We start from the raw sequence: 8138 nt of genomic DNA, 5'->3' as shown, positions 1-8138 counted from the left end.
TTTTTCTATAGTTAGCTAGATTGAAGTGAGATCTTGAGATTGAGAGAACCGCCAGACGACTTAACAGAGAGAGAAGAGAAAGAGAGGATTTAGAAGTTGAAACAGAAGAGATAGTTGTTCAAATGGTAGAACCAGAGAACAGGACACTAAGGGAATTCTCAGTTCCCACAGTTAATGGCAGTGGGTCGAGTATTACGAGGCCTACGGTGCAAGCCAACAACTTTGAGATTAAGCCGGCAATCATTCAAATGATCCAGCAGTCGGTAAGGTTTAATGGTGATTTGAAGGAAGATCCAAATCAGCATATTGTAAATTTCTTGGAAATTTGTGACACCTTCAAATTGAACGGAGTGTCAGATGACGCCATTAGGTTGAGGTTATTCCCATTCTCATTGGGGGATAAAACAAAGGGGTGGTTAATGGCACTACCATCGGGAACTATCACAACTTGGAATGATCTAGGACAGAAGTTCCTTACCAAGTTCTTCCCTCCAGCTAAATTGGCAAAACTCAGAAATGATATCACATCATTTCTACAAGATGAGTCCGAGTCATTGTATGAGGCTTGGGAGAGATACAAGGAGTTAATGAGGAAATGTCCACACTATGGGTTACCAGTTTGGCTTCAAGTCCAAACATTCTACAATGGACTGATGGGTAATGTGTAAACCATGGTGGATGCAGCATCGGGAGGAGCTTTGCAGAATAAAACACCAGAGGAGGCTTATGAGTTGCTTGAGGTGTTGGCAAGCAATAACTATCAAAGACCAAATGAGAGAGCAATACCAAGAAAATCTTCGGGTCTTCATGAAGTTGATGCCTTCACAGCCATCTCAGCCCAACTCACAGCACTTCAGAAACAGTTGGTAAGTATGCAGGTAAACTCTGTACAAGTACCTCAACTAACTTTTGATTTTTGTGCAGGAAACCATGTGAGCAGCGAGTGTCAAGTGGGGAACACATTTGCTTCGTCATCTTCATCATCGAAGCAAGTGAACTACTTGGCTAGAAATCAGAGACAACCAAACAACCCGTACTCCAACACATACAACCCAGGGTGGAGAAATCATCCAAATCTGGCTTGGGGAAATCAGAACCAGCAAAGTAATCAATGGAACCAGAGGACAGTTCCAAATAACCAACAAGGGGTGAGTAATCAACCGGGAGATCCAAGAGTGACAAAGTTGGAGGACATGTTTGGAAAATTCATGCAAGAGACCACAGGTTTTATGAATGAGACGAGGACAAATTTTAGAAATCAAGGGGTGTCCATTCGGAATCTTGAGGTACAGATGGGCCAATTGGCCAAGAAGCTAAATGATAGACCATAGGGGTCTTTACCAAGCAACACGGTGACTAACCCGCGTGAGCAAGCAAATGCCATAATTTTGAGGAGTGGGACAGTTTTGGAAGAAGTTGAGCAAGCAAAAAAGGAAGATTCTGAAGAGGAAGTGGATGAAGAGATCATTGTTGAGGTGAAACCAAGCGGTTTAGAGGAAGAGAACAAGAAGAAAGAGGAAAGGCAAAAGAAGAAGGAGAAATTGCCATTCCCCGAGACACCACGAGAATTGGCACATCACACTCCACCCGTGCCTTTTCCTCAGAGACTGAAGAAGAAAAATCAGGATAAGCAGTTTTTAAAGTTTATTGAATTTTTTAAAAAATTGCATATTAACATTCCTTTTACAGATGCATTGCAGCAGATGCTAAGCTACGCAAAGTTCCTTAAGGAAATCCTATCGAACAAAAGGAAGTTAGAAGATGAGGAAGTGGTCATGCTTACGGAGGAGTGCAGCGCCATTCTCCAGAAGAAGTTACCCCCGAAGCTCAAAGATCCAGGGAGTTTTACTATTCCTTGCATTATAAGAGATATTACTTTTGATCGTGTTTTGTGTGCTTTAGGAGCTAGTATTAATTTGATGCCCTTTTCTGTTTTCAGCAGATTGGGAATTGGAGAAGTAAAGCCAACGACCATGTCGTTGCAACTAGCGGATAGGTCCATAAAACACCCGAGGGGGATAGTAGAAGATGTGTTGGTGAAGGTGGGCAAGATAATCTTTTTGGCAGATTTTGTGGTGTTGGACATGGAAGAGGATAAAGAAATTCCTCTGATTTTGGGCCGACCATTCTTGGCCACGGGGAGAGCTCTTATCGATGTGCAGGAAGGGAAGTTACTGTTGAGAGTTCAAGATGAAACAGTAACTTTCAATGTCTTTGAGGCGATGAAGTTTCCATCCGAAACGGATTCATGTTTTAGTGTCGATGTAGTGGACAAATTGGTTGAGGAAACTTTAGAAGAGAACAACCCACAATTACCTCTAGAAGCATTTATACCCAAATCCAAAACAGTAGAGGTAGATGATTTGGAGAGTAATGAATGTGCTAGGTTGTTAGAAGCACTCCAACCGATTGATGAGAGTCAGGATGTAGAATTTGAGGAGTTCGATTTTGAAAAAGAAAAGGAAAAGGAAAAGGAAAAAAATGAAGAACCTCCAAAGCTTGAGTTGAAACCTTTACCTTCCCACCTCAAATATGTATATCTTGGGGACTCAGAAACCTTCCCAGTGATCATTAGTTCAGGATTGAGTAAATTGGAGGAAGAGCGGTTGATTAGAGTGTTGAGGGAAAATAGACTAGCAATTGGATGGACGATTTCGGACATTAGAGGCATCTCGCCATCATTTTGCATGCATAAGATACTCATGGAGGATGATATTAAGCCTAGGGTGCAACCACAACGAAGATTGAATCCTTCAATGAAGGAAGTGGTGAGAAAAGAGGTGGTGAAACTCTTAGATGCAGGGATTATCTATCTTATTTCCGACAGTCCATGGGTAAGCCCAGTACAAGTGGTCCCGAAGAAGGGAGGTATCACAGTAGTAAGGAATGAGAGTAATGAATTGATACCAACTAGGACGGTGACGGGCTGGAGAGTGTGTATTGATTACCGGAAATTGAATGAGGCGACAAGGAAGGATCATTTTCCACTACCTTTCATTGATCAGATGTTGGAGAGGTTGGCAAGACATGCCTATTACTGTTTCCTGGATGGTTATTCATGATTTAACTAGATTTCTATTGCTTTTTAGGATCAAGAGAAAACGACCTTTACTTGCCCCTATGGCACCTTTGCTTACCGAAGGATGCCTTTTGGGTTATGCAGTGCACCAGCAACATTCCAAATATGCATGATGTCGATCTTTGGAGACATGGTGGAACGGTTCATAAAAGTTTTTATGGATGACTTCTCAGTTTTTGGTTCGTCTTTTGATAATTGTTTAACTAATCTTTCTCTTGTTTTGCAGCGATGTAAAGAGACGAACTTGGTACTCAATTAGGAGAAGTGTCACTTCATGGTCCAAGAAGGAATAGTGCTTGGGCATCGAATTTCAAAGGACGGAATAGAAGTTGACCGAGCAAAGACAGAAGTGATTGAGAAGCTGCCACCACCATCAAATGTCAAAGTGGTCCGAAGTTTCTTGGGGCATGTGGGGTTTTACAGACGCTTCATCAAAGATTTTTCTAAGATTTCTAAACCCTTGTGCAATTTGTTGAATAAAGATGTTGTTTTTGACTTCAATGATGAATGCATGCATGCCTTTCTAACCCTAAAAAAATTATTAGTATCTGCACCTATTATTGTAGTTCCCGATTGCGGACTGCCATTTGAATTAATGTGTGATGCTAGTGATTTTGCGTTAGGGGTAGTGTTAGGACAGTGGAAGAATAAAATGTTGCATGTAATTCAATATGCTAGCAAAACACTCACTGATGCACAATTGAATTACACCACCACTGAAAAAGAATTGTTGGCTATAGTTTTTGCTTTTGACAAGTTTCGTTCGTATTTGTTAGGTGCAAAGGTGATCATCTTCACGGACCATTCAGCACTTAGGCACCTATTGGCAAAGCAAAAAACGAAACCTCGGCTCATAAGATGGATCCTATTGCTTCAGGAGTTTGAGTTGGAAATTCGCGATAAAATGGGGTCAAAGAATGTGGTGGCAGATCAACTATCGAGAATTGAGAGACCACTTCAAGGAAATGTGGAGGAAATCCCCATTAAAGAAACCTTTCCAAATGAGAAGCTGATGAGAGTGGATGAAGCACCATGGTATGCAGATTTTGCAAATTATTTGTCATCAAGGGTGCTCCCAAGTGGTATGACGTTCCAACAAAAGAGAAAATTTTTCTCAGATTTGAAATACTACTTTTGGGAAGAGCCATTTCTATACAGAAACTATACTGACCAAGTGATACAGAGATGTGTCCCGGAGGAGGAGATGAAAAGCATTTTGCAACATTGTCATGAGAGGGAAGTAGGTGGCCATTTTGGAGGAGCTAGGACAACAGCCAAGGTTTTACAATCGGGGTTTTATTGGCTAACCCTCTTCAAGGATTCCTTCCGGATGATTCAGGAGTGTGACCAATGTCAACAGGTGGGTAATATTTCAAAAAGAGATGAGATGCCGTTGAACAACATCCTGGTGGTTGAGCTTTTTGATTTGTGGGGGATAGATTTCATGGGTCCCTTCCCAAACTCTTTTGGGAATACATATATCTTGGTAGCGGTGGATTACGTGTCGAAGTGGGTTGAAGCAGTTGCATTGCCAACTAATGATGCTAGAGTGGTGATGCAATTTGTGAGAAAGAATATTTTCTCAAGGTTTGGGGTACCATGGGCAATCATTAGTGATTAAGGATCCCATTTTTGCAATAGGCAATTGGATGCGCTGTTGAGTAAGTATGGAGTGACACATAGGGTTGCAACACCTTACCATCCACAAACGAGAGGCAAGTAGAACTGTCTAACAGAGAACTTAAAGGAATTTTAGAAAAGACAGTTAATGCATCTAGGAAAGATTGGTCACGAAAGCTGGATGATGCGTTATGGCCCTACAAAACTGCATTCAAGAATCTGATTGGTATGTCCCCATTTAGAATGGTTTATGGGAAAGCATGTCACTTACCGATGGAACTCGAGCATAAAGCATACTGGGCAGTCAAGGAGTTAAATATGGATTTAAGAGCTGCGGGGGAGGAAAGGATGTTGACTTTGAACGAACTCGATGAGTTCCGTCTCGAAGCATATGAAAATGCTCGAATTTACAAGGAGAAGACAAAAAGGTGGCATGACAAACATATCAGGAAGAAGGATTTTGAAGTGGGGCAAAAAGTGCTGTTGTTCAACTCTAGACTTAGGCTATTCCTCGGAAAACTTAAGTCGAGGTGGTCCGAACCATTCACGATTACAAGAATTCCCGCATCCGGAGCAGTGGAAGTGTCACATGAAGAAAAGGGCACCTTTACGGTCAATGGATAGAGATTGAGGCCCTACATAGATGGGATGCTGAGTTACAAATCCATCCCAATCCGGCTTGACATTCCGACATGAAAGACATAAGAGAATCGAGCTATCGACTATAAACAAGCGCTTCTTGGGAGGCAACCCAAGTGTTTTTAATTATTTGTTTTTTTTTTTTTTTTCATTTTGTTGTGTTTGAATTTGTTTGAATTCTATATGATTTTTGATTGGTGTGTTTTTTGGTGTTTCAGGTGAAGTTTTCAGAGAAGGAAAGGACACAAAATGCTCCAGACTTCGCCGGGGCGAAGAAGTTTTCTTCGTCGCGACGAAGCAACGAAAAGAAAAAAAAAATGGTCAGCTCTTAGAAGTTTTCGCCCCGGCGAAGAAGGTGGGACTAAATTTGACTAAGGTATTTCGCCGCGGCGAAGAGTATGCTTCGCCGGGGCGAAGTAACCTGAATAAAAAACGTGTAGCCTCTGGAGGTTTTTGCCCCGGCGAAGAATTTCTCTTTGCCGCGGCGAAACCTGGGTTTTTTTTAGGGTTCTTGAAAGATGAACTTCGCCGTGGCGAAGCATTTTCTATAAATACCCACTTTTCTCTTTCATTCTTCACGCGACTCTTCATATCTACTTGAGAGAAAAATTTTCAAACTTCAATCCTTTGCCTTCCCAGTGTTTACTCAACCAAATTTCTTGCTCCTTAACCCTCCTAAACACCAAATCAACTCATTTCAACAACAATTTTTGCTAAAATTTCACGAAAATTTTTGGATCAAGAATTTGGGGCTTTTCAATTTGGGCTGTTTTTGGTTCAATTGGGGGCGAATACTCCTTCATTTTGGTAAGTTCTCAAGTACCCAAAGCTTTTTATCGCACAATTTCAAGTTTAAATTGTAAATCTAAAAAAATTGGTTGTGGTTGAGTTGTGGAATTTGGGTGATTGTGAGTTTTAATTTTTTTTAGAGGAAGGATTGTTTGGATGTTGTGTGACTTGGAGGAGTGTGGGTTTTGAGTTTTGAAGTGTTTGGTTGAATTTAAAAAAAATTGTAGTTTGGGGGTTGAAGTGCAAATTTTTGGAAGTGTTGTTATTTTTGCAGGATTGAATTGATTGTGTTGAGCACTTAGGTTGAATTGTTGGTTGAGTTGCACTTAAATTTTGGAGAAAATGCCGGTCAAAGCCAAGCATCAATATAAGGGCAAGGGAAAAGGAAAAAAAGTGGATGACCGCTTTGTGAGTGATGAGGCCCAGAAAAGATATGAAGGGGCTATCAAAAGAAAGGATAAGGGTTTTGTTCCTGAGCGTAGGTTGACCGCGAGTCAGGCCCTGGACTAGAGTCGAAGGAGAAAGTGGGAAGTGTTTATGAGTGCTCCTGTACAACCGGCTGTAGAGCCGCTAGTGAGGGAGTTTTATGCCAATCTCCCGGATTGTAAAGAGGGTACGATATTTGTGAGAGGGGTTGATATGCCATTTTCGGAAAAGGAGATCAATGAGTTTTATAAACTGCCCAGGATTTTTCGGGATGATTACGCAAGATTTAGGACATCAAGTTATGATGATAATATCATTCTCCCGATCATTGCAAAACCGGGTGCAACTTGGGCGATGTCGAAGAAACAAAAGAAAACCCTCAAGGGAACTGATTTGACACTGGTAGCTCGACTGTGGCAGTATTTTGTTAGTGCGAAGATCATGCCGGAAACGCACTATAGCACAATAACTAAAGAGAAGGCAGTATTGCTTTACTCTATTGCCACAGGAAAGAGTATTGATGTGGGAGATATTATCTAGAACAGTATTCAACATGCCTCAAAACTAGGGCGAACAAGTTACGCTTTCCCACATCTCATTACAGCTTTGTGCATTCAAGCTGGAGTCGAGGTGTCTGATGATGAGCAACATTTACATGCTGCCCCAACTCTCAGCCCAGAATTTTATCAAAAGCATCTTGAACGTCCAACAGCTGAGCAACCAAGAGCAAGGACAAAACGACAGAGAACCACACAAGGCCCTGCCACATCCTTCAGCTCCACAGCTACTCAGAAATAGATGATGCAGCAGATGATGGGTGTGATGAAATGGATGGCAAATCGTCAGGATTGGTTGGTTGAGCAAACCCACATGATGTATGAGATGCAGAAGAATAGCTTTAGCAACCTCAACGTTGACACTTCACACTACCAATGGGCTGACTGGGATTCGGATGAGTGGATGGGCTCAGGATCAGAAGAGGAAGAAGAGGAAGACGAGGAAGACGAGGGAGGCGACGAATGAGCACCGTAGCACCTGTTTTTGTTTTTATTTATTTTGTTTTGTTTTAGTTGAATTGGTTTTTCATTTGAAACATTAAACTCAGTCTGTATTTTTGGTTTTGGATTGTGTAGTTGTTTTAGTTGTTTTTTTTTAAATTGTAGTTGATGCAAAGACGAGATTAGGTTGTAATATTTTCAAGTTAGTTTGTGAATTTTTGCTAACACAAGGGACACCACATTTTCAATTGTTTTGACAGATTCTGGGTGATGAAAAGTTCGAGACCGGGTGTGCATTGTGGAGCGACACTTCACGGATTAACCAGGGAGCTTTCTTGTACCTTTGTTATTTTTGATTTTCTATTCCTGATTTATGCGTAATGGAATATTGGGGACAATGTCGTATTTAGTTTGGGGGTAGGAAATAGAAATAAAGCCTAGTTTAAGGGTATACCGGCTGGAAACCAGAACCCGACTTAAAAACTGCCTAGCAGTACTTGGCAACCTCTGGTATAACAATGCCACGTACACCTTAACGAAAAAAAAAAATTTATTTTTTTCTTTAGTTTGATTGTTTTTGCCGATGA

The 8138-nt window shown here is 41.2% G+C and overlaps 1 non-coding gene and 1 pseudogene across 1 annotated transcript; one reads left to right on the top strand and one right to left on the bottom strand.

The window, feature by feature from the left end:
* Positions 1 to 506: 506 nt before the first annotated feature.
* On the bottom strand, positions 507 to 613 carry LOC116119060. The gene has a single exon (XR_004126267.1). It is a non-coding gene; the product is annotated as a small nucleolar RNA R71 (small nucleolar RNA).
* Positions 614 to 3131: 2518 nt separating this feature from the next.
* On the top strand, positions 3132 to 5323 carry LOC116119021 (annotated as a pseudogene).
* Positions 5324 to 8138: the final 2815 nt, after the last annotated feature.

Source organism: Pistacia vera, unplaced genomic scaffold, assembly GCF_008641045.1.
Source record: "Pistacia vera cultivar Batoury unplaced genomic scaffold, PisVer_v2 Contig87, whole genome shotgun sequence".
Lineage (NCBI taxonomy): Eukaryota > Viridiplantae > Streptophyta > Magnoliopsida > Sapindales > Anacardiaceae > Pistacia > Pistacia vera.
Note: the sequence above shows the minus strand (reverse complement) of the source record. Positions and strands in the feature narration are given on the sequence as shown.